Here is a 13,493-nt window from a genome sequence, read left to right on the forward strand (position 1 = left end):
CTGACAGCCAAATATATAATAATCCTTTTTAATTCTAATTAAAATTTTAATTTTGGTAACGTCACAGTGCAGATAATTTCTCCAAATTAGAGAAGAGTAACACAGTGAGGCAAGAAGCTTTGAGAGGCCACAGAGTGCCTATGACCACTGCTCTTTGAGCAGGGCTAAGGTTCTCCCACAGAGGGCAACGGAGGACCTCTCAAACTGGTTTTCTTTCCATAAGAAGAGGCTAAAATCATTTTAGGTGAACATTTAGCTAAAATGTCTTTTGCTGTTCTGACCAGTCCCAGCTGCTTTCTAATTACAACCAAGTTTTGTTAATTATAACTAAAAGCCCAATTTTAACTTTTATTTTAAAAGTGAGCTTTTTTCAAGCTGAGAATGAAAGACTCAGTTCTCTTTGAGAGATTTTGGAAGCTGAAACTTCCAAGAAGAACAAGGAAAGGCCCCAAAATATATCAAACTGCTGTATTTTTCATATTGATGTTTTTAATACAACACTTCTTTCTTATTTCTGGATTTGTTTTGTTTGTTGGTTTTGAGTTTGGTTTTTCTTTCTAATTTTCAGAGCTGTCTCCACCTACAGATGTAGCAGTAAGGTACATTTCAACAGAGAAGCTAAAACAAAAGAGGGGGTGTGTGTGGACTTTTCCCTTGCCAGAACTGCAGAATTCTCACTTCGCTTCAGGCTCTGCTATTGCTTTTAGTCTTTCTCTGTTTTCCTTTACCAGTAAAGCCCTACGTGGTGTGTGTTACCACTAGATAATAAGATAACGCCTATCAGGATTACAATGAATAATCCTCTAGTGACTCTGCAAGTATGTTACCTGAGAATAATGCAAATTTTCTTATCTTCTTATTCTGAACAGAGCTTGTTTGTATTCCTACAGCATCTACCAGCCCTAATCATAGCCTCAAAGATATGTACAACCAGAAAACAAAACACTCTGCCTTTTTGTTGTTCACCTTCAGCTCTAAAGTACTTTATCTTGTCTTCTGAACACACAGTAGGGAACACGTGAGCTTGGGAAGGAGCTGTAAGACAGCAGTGCTGTCATAAGCTCCCACACTCCATTTCACCTTTCGTTTTGCCAGAGCTGAACCAGGAAGGGCAGCTGTATGTAACAGAGGACAAAAGTTTGCTTCAGTATATTATTGTAAATTCTATCCCGTAAGGAATAAAGGGACTAGATGGACTGTGTGGGTCATGAGTGCACTAATAAGCCCTAATGGGCTTGAGCAGCCTCACCTGCAGCTTCTATTCACACCCATGGGCTAGGAGCTCTTTTTACGGTTAGCCGCAGGCTTCCACTCATCACCTGAACTCTTTTAGCAGAGTACTGCTTCCCAGTTCATTTGTATCTGTGCCATAGCAGTTCTTGATTTAGGCCTCAACCTGTGGCTTGACTTCAGCTTGTTCATACTGCTATGCTGGACTTGATCCTAACCGCAATAGCAGTATTTTTTCCTGGCCTCACCTTGGATTTTTCCCTTCAACCTGACACTGCCTTATGATCTCATCTCTTGGCTGAATGTGACCTTTGTGTCTAGATCTGTCCTGTTTAGGTGCTGTGGGAGTGGGCCCTGGATGGTGAAGTCCTTGCCCTGGCAGCTAAGTTATCCATTTTGGTCCTCAGCTCATGTTCCCCTTAGGGAACAATCCTGTTTGTGCTGCTCCTTGACAACCTTAAACATCAGGTCTACCCTTAAGTTACCTGAATCCGTGCAGTTTTAAAGGAGGTGGAAAGAAACCCCCATTAAAAGCCTATTTCAAAACTGGAACAGAGCTTCTCCTCTTTTACACAGCAGGTTTTACACCCTTTTCCTGCCTTCCCACGCCATTAATAGGGGTTGGTAGCTGTAGTATTCCTACAGAAAACACAGATAATTATTTGCCTGCTATTTGTGGGCCTCCTCTTGTTTTATACCCAGTCACAGATGCATACAATGCAGGCAAATGCTTTCCCTAGTGCATGTATTTGTGGTGTGTCCTGGGTTCAGCAGTAGCAGTTATTTTTCTCCTTCTTAGTAGCAGGTGCAGTGCTGTGTTTTTGACTTTCGGCCTGGGAACAGCGCTGATAACACCGATGTTTTTAGTTGCTGCTCAGTAATGTTTAGTCTGACCAAGGACTTTGTGAGTCTCATGCTCTGCCAGGGAGGAGGGGAAGCCGGGAGGAAGCAGAGACAGCACGTCATGCCCACTATATAAACTGGGGGCAGTTATCTGGAAGGGCTAGATCACTGCTCGGTTGGGCTGGGTATCGTTTGATGGGTGGTGAGCAGTTGTATTCTCTTCCCTTGTTAATTCCCTTATCATTATTATTATTGGTGGTAGCAGTAGTGATTTGTGTTATACCTTAGTTACTGGACTGTTTTTATCTCAACCCATGGGAGTTACATTCTTTTGATTCTCCTCCCCACCCCTCCGGGAGTGAAGGGGAGGAAGGGGGGGAGTGAGAGAGCCGCTGCATGGTTCTGAGTTACCGGCTGTGCTTAAACCATGAGTTAAGTATTTCTTCTACCTGACAGTCCCATGAACGGAGGCACAAACTCCCATTACTCGTCAGTGCTCTGTGTCCTCAAATCTGAAAACATGGTACTTTGTGGTGATAAACATGATACAAAACCTGATACTTGCCCCCATTTTTCCTATGAGAGGTCCTTTAAAATGCAAAACTTCTGGACATAATCCAGCGCAGTACAACCCATGAAAACATCAGAGCAGATGCCTGAGTTTCTCTGTAAACTATTGCTGTTTCAGTGTGCTGCCAGCCTCCCGCTTCAGTCACAGACAGGAATACAGGAACTATATAAACCCAGGAAACACTTTAAGGAAAGAGTAACAGGGCTTTACTGATGAGCTCCAGGAGAAGCGAAATGCATAGCATGGATTCACCAGGAGTATCCACAAAGTGAACCAGCTCCCACTTGCACACAATGTCCTGGTATCACATACTTTGTACATCTGGAACTGTGATCTGTTCATGGGTGTTTAGCACAACTTGAAGAACTTCATGGGTATTTTTATGAATCTCTCAAAGTGTGGAAGTTTGAAATCTCCTTGAAAACAGCTTTGAAAGAATTGCTCTTTCATAAGGCAAGACTTTCATGAATGAGTCATGAGTTGCACACATGAGCAGGACTGCTTCCCAACGTGAGACTCAGTCCATTTGACAGGCCATGACCAGCCTTGTGAATTCAAGATCTACAGCAAGAAAACCTGCAAGTGTAACTCTTGTTGGAGTGAATGACCTCATTCCAGGGCCCTCTTTTGGGGAGAAGTATTGTTTAATTATAGAAAGCTTTGTACAAAGAAACTGCGTATCTAATGAAGAAAGCAAAGTTGATGTCTGTATTTTTCAACATTGCTGAGAGGAAAAAGCAGCGTTCTGCAGTCAGGAATATATATGTATTTTCTATGGAAGTACTAAAAAGCACTGAGGAAAGAATACTCAGCCTTTTAATTAACTCAGATTATTCAAGGAACAGAATGAAAAGATTGTGAGTGGAACATTAGCCCAAGATAATGGACTTCTAGTGACACTGCCACATAATTAAGATACAGCAGATAATTTTATGAAAAATAGATGGAGCCAGAAGGCTTATTTTCAGACTTGGAAATATTAATCCTTTGACAACTTCACTGCGTCACTAGTCAGAGGGTCAGTGCTGAAGGGTCAGTGCTGAAGGTACCAACAGTACTTTTCCTTGGGATAAGTGATAAAATGATGCTCAGCATTTTGAGAAGTTATTGAGCATTTAGCTACTGTTCTCAGATATGTCAGCTGGCAGGTGCTGAAAACTGGGGTTCACATGGATCTCATTTTAAACATGGCAACATAGGTAAGGTTTAAACAAGGTGTTTAATGTTTGAAAGGTTTAAAACAATGTTTAAAACTGTAAGGACACATTTTGTGATGAAAACACAAAATATCCAGAGTGGGATTCCTGTTGGCATGTTAACTGGCAACCACGTCTCTTTGCTGGTTTAGGGGCATGCCTCAGAGCATGTTTAATTTCCATTACTACTTTCTGGCTGCCTAATTTATTACTTAAACCCGCACTCGATGATTAAGTCAATGCTGCTGTGGTATTTATGACTGTACTTTTTCCAGCGCTCTGCACCCTTCAGTCTCCACTTGAAGGAATAGCACCGCTTGCAAGAAAAGGATTTTATTAGAAGCACAGCTCGAACACCGTGAGCTCCAGCAGCCCCCTCACAGCTACACCTCCCTCAACGTTCCTCATAAGTTTTGGCTCTCCCCGCAGGATTATGTCTTCCTGTCTGTTCCTTGTGGAAGGACCTCTGGACCCTCACCCCCTGCAGCCGTTTCACAGACCCAGAGCCGCTCAGCTTTCCGCAGGCTCCACCACCTCAGCTCTCCTCCTTCAGCGACTGCCCGACCCCGCTAACTGCCGCCCGCGGTGGGCTCAGGGGATGGCACACACCGCCCTGCAGGGGGCGGTACCGCTGATGGCCACCGCCTGACGGGGCGGGGCGCGCCTGCGTGTGCGGCTGCCGCGGCGGATGAGCGGATCAAGCGGCGACCGGTGCCGCGCACAGCAGGCGGAGCCCGCGCCGCGGAGAGGGGAGAAGAGGAGGGGTCCCAGCCACCGCACCCCGCTGGACCTGGCTGCGGGGAGAGGTGAGAGGGAGCCCGGCTGGAGGGCGGGAGTTCCCCACCCCGCCAGGCCGTCGCCCGGAGCCCTCCCGTGCCGCAGCGGCGAGTCCGGGCTGCGGGGCAGCGCTGCAGCCGTCGCGGCGGGGGACGTGGCTGGCTCGCGGTGCCGCTCAGACGGTGCTGCGGCGAGCTTCTCGCCGGGGCGGGTGTGTGTCGGGGGTGGAGCCGGGGGCTCTCCGGTAGCGGCTCGGCCTCCGCCCAGCCGGGGGTGCGGGACCGGGCGCGGGAAGGGCGGGCTGCTGGGTCGGGGGTGCGGCGTTGGAGAGCCCTGGGTGGGCTCAGACCAAAGCGCCTCCGTGTAGCTAGGCGCCTCGGCGTGGCACTTGGAAGCCACTTCGCAGTCGATTTGCTATTATTGGTTGCCCTGCTCACACCTTGGGCCCGTGAGGATCCACAAGCTGCGGTTTGGAAACCGCCGGGTTAAGTACCGAGTGCAGCTAAAATTTAGCTCCTGTGCTTGTCGGTAGCCTCCTTACTGGGAAGAGACTGCTGATTTAGCAGTGCCCTGGGGAGTGAAACCTAAATCCCAACTGCTATCGCTAGTCCTTTATTGCTGCCAGCTGCTCCAATGTATCTTTATTAGGAGGCCTTATAAATGGCTTGCTTCTGAAAGAGTGCATTCGTGTCTTGTCTAAAGGCTTTTTGCTTAATATACTCGATGATAATTCAGCCGAGCTTCAGACATTAGCTTGAAGTAAGTGTCTTTGTAAATTGTGTTATAGAATTCCTTTTTGTGAAAGGAGGAAAGCCATCAGCGTTTCTGCATGTCACTGGAGATGTTCCTAACATGAGATGTTGCTCCGTGTGAGCTACTGTCTAAGCAAAGCAGTTCTTGGGACTGAGGACAGGCAACCTTTAAAAACTGCTGATTTTCGTCTGGAAGTTTTCTCAATTGCTATCACTTCAGCTTCTTCACAACAAATATAGTTCTGTTTGATCCAGGGGGGCCCTACAAGAAATCTTAAGAGGGACTTTTTACAAGGGCATGTAAAAAGGAGGAGTGGTTTTAACCATAAAGAGGGTAGATTTAGATTAGACATTAGGAAGAAGTTCTTTATTGTGAGGGTGGTGAGGTGCTGGGGTAGGTTGCCCAGAGATGCTGTGACTGCCCCATCGTTGGTAGTGGTCAAGGTCAGGTTGGATGGGGCTTTGAGCAACCTGGTCTAGTGGAAGGCGTTGCTGCCTGTGGCAGGGGGGTTGGAACCTGGTGATCTTTAAGGTCCCTTCCAACCCGTTCTATGGTTCTATAATGATGATGATGAAGTGTTAACACAGTTGAGGCCCAGTTGATGCTTGTTTAATATCAACCTATTTTTTGAAGTTTTTAAAAGACTGTAGTAAACAGTGAGTTGTTTATCCACAGCAAACATTGTGGGCAATAGGAGGAGTGTGTGGAGTGTTGCTCCCTACTTGTCTTTGTCAGGTCTGTTCTCCAGCTAGTTTAGAGTTGATGTAGTACTGGTCTTAAATGATGGAGGGAAAAGGAGTAGAACATTATTTCCCTTGTGGGCTATCAAGTAGCTGTAGGAAGGACTGGTGAAACTCTGCGTGCTGTTTCATTTTAGAGTTCCCTGCAAACCTGTGAGAATGTTTGTTACTTTAGCCATTTACTAGTTTTTCATCAAAACTCCTGAGCATTGAAGTAATTTGTTTTGTGAATACATGCCTTTTTCAGCTGTAGAGCCCTCCTTTCCAGCTGCAGATTTAAGGCAGTCTGCTGCAAAATTGAAGCTAGTTGAGAAGAGAGATGTGTGATTGTGGTCACTTGTGGGCTCTTTGGCTTCTTTTTTCCATTGTTGTAAAGATCATAGAATCATTTAGGTTGGAAAAGACCCTTAAGATCATGTTGTAAATAAGCTGAATTTGTCAAGATGGACGTAGCTTAGACTTGGCACTTCATAGATCATTTTCCTACTTTAATTGTGGGTCAGGGGAAGAGCTCCTTAAGCATACTGCTGTGTGAAATTAGTTAAAAACTGATTTTTTAGTAAAGGGCCATCCAACTCATAATTCTGCCACTGCTAAAATTAATAGAAAATAATTTTTGGAGAAAAGAAGTTTATTGACAACTGCTCTTTTTTAGACTGTTTTTTTTTTTTTTTTTTTTTTTATCTTTTAATGCTGTTGAAGAGATCAAGAAGGGTCTCGGGTGATGTGGTACCTGCTGTTTTTCTTATGCCTGCTCTTATGCTTTCAAAGATGTTTGTGCAGTTACCTGTATAATTACCTGTACATGTTTAGTATTCTGTGAAGTTGTGTTCCAGCCCCCTCTCTGTCCGTTAAATCTTTGCATAAATCACTCAGCCAAGTTTTAATAAACTGCATCAAGTCAGTTATTAGGCTTTCATCACTTCATTAACTTCTGTTTTGCCACCTGCTCCCCCCTGTGCTTCTCACAACTTCTATTTGCTCGAGCATTCAGGGCAATTTTCTAAAGGGGTTTTTCTCCTTTCTCCCTCCCCATACTGTGAAATTTCTGTCACTTTAGGCTGTCAAATAACTTATCTGTTAGTCTCTTGGCCTTCTGTTTCAGAACAGGAAATAAATTTGCTGCAGAAATTACATGCCATCATATAGTTAAAACTTCCCAGTGGGCTAAGCAGTGTGGGGTTTTTGTTTCATTTTAATGAACCTGCTCAAAAATATTACTCAAATTTATGATTAAACACAGAAGAACAAGTTTAGTGTTTAACAAACCAGAGAATTGTGGTGGAAGACAGAAATAGACTTTCAGTGAAGAAATAGTGACAGCTGTTTTCTGGGAAACAAGACAGTCTTACTACCCGAAAGTGTGGGTTTTCTTCAATATATGCAGTGTGCTAGAAACAATACAAACGGGTGATCCCATTTCTCAAACTGTAATATGGAAATCTTGGTCAGGTAAATTGTGTTTCAGTATACAGTATGCTATTAATGAAGATCTTGCTTCTATGACAGAGGTACTGTTGGGAAGGAGGGGAGCAATAGCTGAAAGCTTTTTGAGGTGGGTTTTTATATAGTCACTGTTTTTATAGGAAATGAAACAGCATAGTTCTTCACCTAGGCTGTTTCAGTGCGTTGGTGAGGAAATAAAAAATACTACTTCTAAATGTCAAATGATACTGAGTGAACTCCACCCCTCCTCCTTCTGATGTGGTCGTAATGGTGCTGAATTGGTACGGCTTTTCTGTTAGACAGCCTTTACATTTAACTTTTATTATAACAGATAGTTGATGGTAATACAGTTCAGAAATACATCTCTTTTAAGATACAGGAGGCAATGGGCACAGTATTGGTGGTGGGTTTGATGTTTTGTTTTTCCCAAAAAACCCCAACCAAACAAAAAACCCCACACAACAACAAAAGTTGTATCCCAAAGGCTTTGATTAGTTTTAGAGGATTGTTTTTGGATTTTGCTTGAGTGATTTCTTTGTCTTGTGTTTTGTGTGAAGTTGACAACCTCACGGTTTAACAACCTGTCAATAGTTTCCTTCCTTCCCTCTGCTGCGTACAGCTCTTCCACTAATATGGAGTGCAAAATCATACTAGGAGTTTACAGCTGGAGGAATGTGAAGAGCTTTGTAAGGCTTTTGCTGCTGTTGAAAGCCTGTGAGCAAATACTGAGACTAATGTGACTTTCACAAATCGTCTAGATGTTGCAAGGTCTAATTGTAACCAGAAAGTAGAAAAAATAGAGACTTTGAAAAACTGACACTCGCTTTCGTAATGCTGGGAGTTAGTATAGGAGGTATATTGTTGCTGCTTTGTGGACTTGCTTTGTCTCTGGCCTTGAAGAATCTGCATCATTTTTGGGAATGTTTTTATAAATTAACTTCTGATCCAGGAGGTGGTTTCTCTGCCTAAGAAACTCCGTCAGTTTAGACACAGTAAAAGCAGCTCTGTGTAGCTTTATCTTTAAACAAATGCTTTATCAGCTTGTGGGAAGAGCATGTTGCATACTTTTTCTGGTAATTTGTCTCAACTCTTGTTTGTAATTTCATACCGTGGTAGAGAGACTTGATGGAGTTTGACTTGAGAACTGACATTGGCTTTTAAAAGGAAGGTGTACGTAAGTACTGAACCCCATAAACTGAGCAAATAATGTTTAGGGAACAGTGTTCATAATAGGGCACTGACTAGCAGCAGATATGTTAGTCAGAAGTGTTTTATTAATTTAACTGGTTCTGGATTGTACACAATTGAAATCCGGTGCAGTATTTTGCTATGTTTGTTATAAAACAATGTTTTATTCCATCTGTACTGTACAACAAGAAAATCTGTTGCAGATGTAACGTATATAGTAGCATAAGAAGCCTCTTGAGAGCAGCTAAAACTGTTTGACAGATGGTAAGAGGCATTTGGGAAGTGCAGTTTTCATTTTGAGGAAGTAGCTTGGACTTCGGCTGTTGGGGAGGAATAAATAAACCTCATTTTCTTTACACTCTTAATTGTGGATGTGAGGTTTTATCGCAGCTTATTCTCTCAGCACGGGGTGCAGCACTGATCCTTCATCCGCTAAGAGTGTTGCATCTGTCTCTTCGGAAGTTCTTAAGGTTCCAGTGACGCGATATGGGAGCATGTGTATGTCCTCTTTTATTCACTCTACCATTCATTCTCCTTGCATCCAAGCTTGGGTGCATTCATATGCTATCTGTATGTTAATATATTTTCCAGTGCGATAATCCTGTCACCCAGTGTTTGTGTTGTAGTACTGCAGAAACTGTTAATGTGACTATTCAGTTGAGATAACTGTGGAAGAAACAGTCTTCCCTTATCTCTTGCTTGCCTGCAAATAGAATCCATAGTATTTTGAAGGTTATTTTAAAAGACCAGTGGGTTGCTTTTTCAAAGGCTTGGATGTGAAAGTGCAGCTGTATTACTGGTCATTCAAACATGTGATAAAGTATTTTGATTGAATTTAGTGTTCTTGGCCAGCTTAGGGAAGCGTACAAGTTGTAGGTGACTTTTTTGATTGACTGTTTTAGCTGTTTAAGGAATTGTCCATCAGAAGAAAATAGGTTGGCTTTAATATTCATGTTTTTAAAGCTGATAGTAAGTGGGTGGTCTCATAAACTGAATTGTGGCTTGGGCTTGCTTTATCTTAGGAATGGCTTTAATAAACTAAAGGATACTTTTAACCTCTAATTTCCCCTCCCAAGTAACGAACAACGCATGTAAATGACTTGCTTGACTCTTCAAATGGCAGAAGCATCATTCCAAACTTGGCTTTCTCTCCTGTACAGTAGGTCTTCTTTTGATACCTATTGAGGGCCTCATCTCAGTGGTTAGCATCTTTTCCCTCAAAAAGATGCTCTTTAGATGTTGTATTTCTTACAGGTGATGTGGAGAGTTAAGGCAAACAGCTTATTAATTATAACTAGATGATACTACTTAAAAAGAAGGTTATGTTGTTGATAGGAGATTTATGTGGTAAATTAAAGGTTCAGTTGGTGTCTAATTCATGAATTATAAAAGATTCCTGGTGGTATCCAAAGGCAAAATGTGATATTGTAAGATCTATGAAACACTTATGCCAGGTACACAGCAAGGTCCATTGCTTGAAATTTTATGCGGATTTTATTTTTCCTGATTACTGTGAAGACGTAGTAAAAAGGATGCTTTTACAGGCAAAGTGAGTACTTTTTTTAGGCAAAACGTGGGAAACATTTGCTTAAATATTGCATTGATCTAATTTTTTAGTTAATACATTCAGATTTTATGGTCTTGCAGTCTTTGCAAGTTTTAGAGAAGGTATAATGGTGCTGTGAATCTGTGTTAAGGTACTCCTAAAGTGATACTCAGTAAGAAACATGTTTACCTGAAAGCTTAGCTTCCGTTGTCTAGTTGCAGTATAATGGAAAAGACCACTTGATGTGAGGATATGTGGTGATGGATATAAACCATTTTCGGTACTAAATAGCATAATATTATTCTTGCATGTTGAATTCTGATGTAAATACCTGCTTATGGGCCACTCTTTTTCCTTTGGAGCAGGCCTCTAGCACAGGTGTTTGGAATAATGCTTCTGCAGGTGATATAAATACTGCCTAGAGTTATGGAAATACTGCTTCCAGCCATGTGAAGCCTTTGAAATAAATTCCCATGAGTTTGTCACCCCTTGTGCAAGCTGTTCCTTCCAGACGCATCTCAGATTTGGCTGCCGGAGGGACCTGCTGCAGCATCCTCTGCCATGCGTGGGAATGTGTGGTGGAAAGGAGCAGGGTAGGAGTCTTGTTCCTCATGTGATGGGATGCCACTGAGAAGGAGGGCGTGCACTGAGGTGGGATACACTGAGAGGAGTTTGTTCCCAGTGGAGATTTTAGTGCTACTTGTGAACCTTAAAGCTGAGTAAAGCAAATACTGTTCTTGGCACAGAAGGGATAGCTATGATATTGTTGAGACATTAAACCAGTGAGCCTGCATAAACTGCAATTTGTTGCTTTGCAACTGTGGGAGTTGAATCCTGCAGTGCCGTACTGTACCAGGAGAGTGGGTTTACCATTGTTCGTCACTGGAGAACTGGTCTAGGAGAAGGACTGCAGCCTGAAAACAAACATTTAACGTGGCTCTAGAAGAAGGCACCAGTCTCCTTCCTTGCATGACTTTACCTTTGTCTGATAAGAGCTCCATTATAAGGGTTTTGATGCAAGCAGTTTCTTTGGCATAATTGAGAGCTCTCATCATGTTTCCTTCAGTATTTTTTCCAGTGGAAAGCAATCACACGTTTATTTGTGTCTTCGAATTGAACTGAGCCGGTTTAAATATCCATTTAGAGTAGTGCAATCAACTGTGCAATGCATGGAAAATGAATTATGACCTCATGCATATAGTGCAGTATATGTTACTCTGGCCTGACTGAGTTTGAATGTTTTAATTTTTTCCTCTCTCTCATCCCCTCCCTCATGTGTAGCATGAAAATGAGGCAGCTCGCTTGATGGATTGATTCATTCGTTTATGTGTTCTTTCTGAGGCAGTTTATCTTTTGTGTATCTCCCAATTTGTAGACTGGCACAAATAATCTTTGTGCTTCTTGCACAGGCATATGGCAGTAGTGCCGACTCTTTGCATGTATTGTCACCTGCACCCTGGCTGCTGAATGTGAAGCTGCATTCCTGTGTGTGCCTGGCTCCATGGAATTACAACTAGCAGCTAAACTAAATGTAGTTTCTAGGGGTGGTGCTGGTTGGAGGTGGAGTTGATGCCTGGGGAGGCATTGTTTCAGTCTTTGGTCATTTCATTTGAAGAGAGCCTGTGAAGACAACCAAGCACTTCAGGAAGTGACCTCTTTTCCTCTGAGTAGGTGGATGTATAGTTTTGGGTTTGATCTCTTTTGGAAGGAGTTCCATGCTCTGATATGAGTAATGCCAGTGTTACCCTGTTTTCCACAAGTCTTGGAAGCTGCTGCACTGCTCTTTGAAGGACTATCGGACACTCAAGTACTGGATGTTTTGAGATCCATGGTCATGCTGCAGCAGAAGTTAATGCAGAAATGCTCTCTTCCTTTAATGCTCATTCTTTTTAATGCTCCTTTCCCTCTTTGAGGGGGGGAAGAAACAGGTTTTTGTCAGAAGTCATTTAGATCTTGCATTGGGAGCCAAGATCCAAGGTCTGTAAGAAGAAATTTCAGGATCAGTAAGTGATTTCCAGCTCTCCAGATGCCTGACCTTTAGTATTTCTTTCAGTAAGATATGTGCTCTTCTGGTAATTGCATTTCTTATGGGGAGAATTTATAATGAACTTACAATGCTCTGTGCTTCTCTGTGATATTATGTTCTCCCCCTCCCCTGTCATCTTCTTTTCCAGTTCAGGGAATGTTACGAAAGTTTCGGTAATGTGGAGGAAAGAGGGGTCAGAAGGAGGATTGAGAAAAGCTGTTAAATTCTTCCCTGAAGCAGCAGGTAGGGTTAATTTAGTGTGACTTCACATCTGGCCATGGTTTTTGTAGCTGATGTCTTAACATACTTAAGGTGGATGTAATGTACACATCACTAATGGAGGAGTATCTTTTGTGAGTGGATATGATTTGCATTGCTTTCCTAACCTAATGGCATCTACTCTGCCAATGCTGAAGTGGCCCTTTTGTTTCTCTTGCATCTGTTCTGCTGTGTAAGTAGGATGGGGAGGGCCTTCTGCTTGTTTGTTTTGTTGAGGTAAAGACGACTGGGATTGCTGTTGATTTTCTTCTTTTGAGAGATGACTGAATGATCTTTAAAGTCCCTTCCAACCCTAACCATTCTATGATTCTATGACCTCTCAACTTTCTCCTGCTATTTCAGCTATACTACCTGTACCAGTCTTCTTGGTTACTTACCATCTTTCTGCTGCCTTGGTCTCCTACTCAAATCACAGTTAAATTGCTGCAGGGAATTTTCTGTCTCATTTCTTGAAACTCTAGGTACCATCTGACTAATCATGGCTTTAGCTGTTTTCAGAAGATGGTAGCTTTAGAAGAGAGCACGATCATAATGGGGTTTTTCAGGGTTTTTTTTTATAAATATGTGCTTGCCTGTGTTACATAGACGGCAGTATGTGCTGCCTATATGTGATACAGACAGTGCCTAGTATCTGCTTTACTTCAAAGACTTGCTTACCATGCAGAAAATAACGTGTGTGCGTGCATATGTTTGTGCATGTAACAGAAGTGTACTAATAATACATTAGAAGCAGATAACCTCCTGTAGACTGCTAGCTGGCAATCCTCAGTGTAGGGGTCTCAGCTAGGTCTTCAGGCTAACTCAACCAAAGGGGCAGCTGTGACCTGAAATCTTTCATGTTATTTGCAGTCGCCTTTAGAAAAAGAATCTTTTCGTGTGCATAAGCAAAGCAACTTTG

General features: G+C 42.7%; 1 protein-coding gene across 6 annotated transcripts in view; it reads left to right on the top strand.

Annotated features, from left to right (window-relative positions):
- Positions 1 to 4,515: 4,515 nt before the first annotated feature.
- OSBPL8 (oxysterol binding protein like 8) overlaps positions 4,516 to 13,493 on the top strand; it is a 94,531-nt gene continuing 85,553 nt past the window's right edge. For 2 of the 6 annotated variants that reach the window (XM_080633068.1, XM_080633073.1), the window contains exon 1: positions 4,516 to 4,646. The gene's annotated coding sequence lies outside the window, so the exon portion shown is untranslated. Of the gene's footprint in view, positions 4,647 to 4,717; positions 4,829 to 13,493 lie in introns of those variants that run through there. The other 4 variants (XM_080633074.1, XM_080633072.1, XM_080633067.1 and 1 more) reach the window with 3 other exon arrangements.

This window comes from Psittacula echo, assembly GCF_963264785.1.
Source record: "Psittacula echo genome assembly, chromosome: 1".
Taxonomy (NCBI): Eukaryota; Metazoa; Chordata; class Aves; order Psittaciformes; family Psittacidae; genus Psittacula; species Psittacula echo.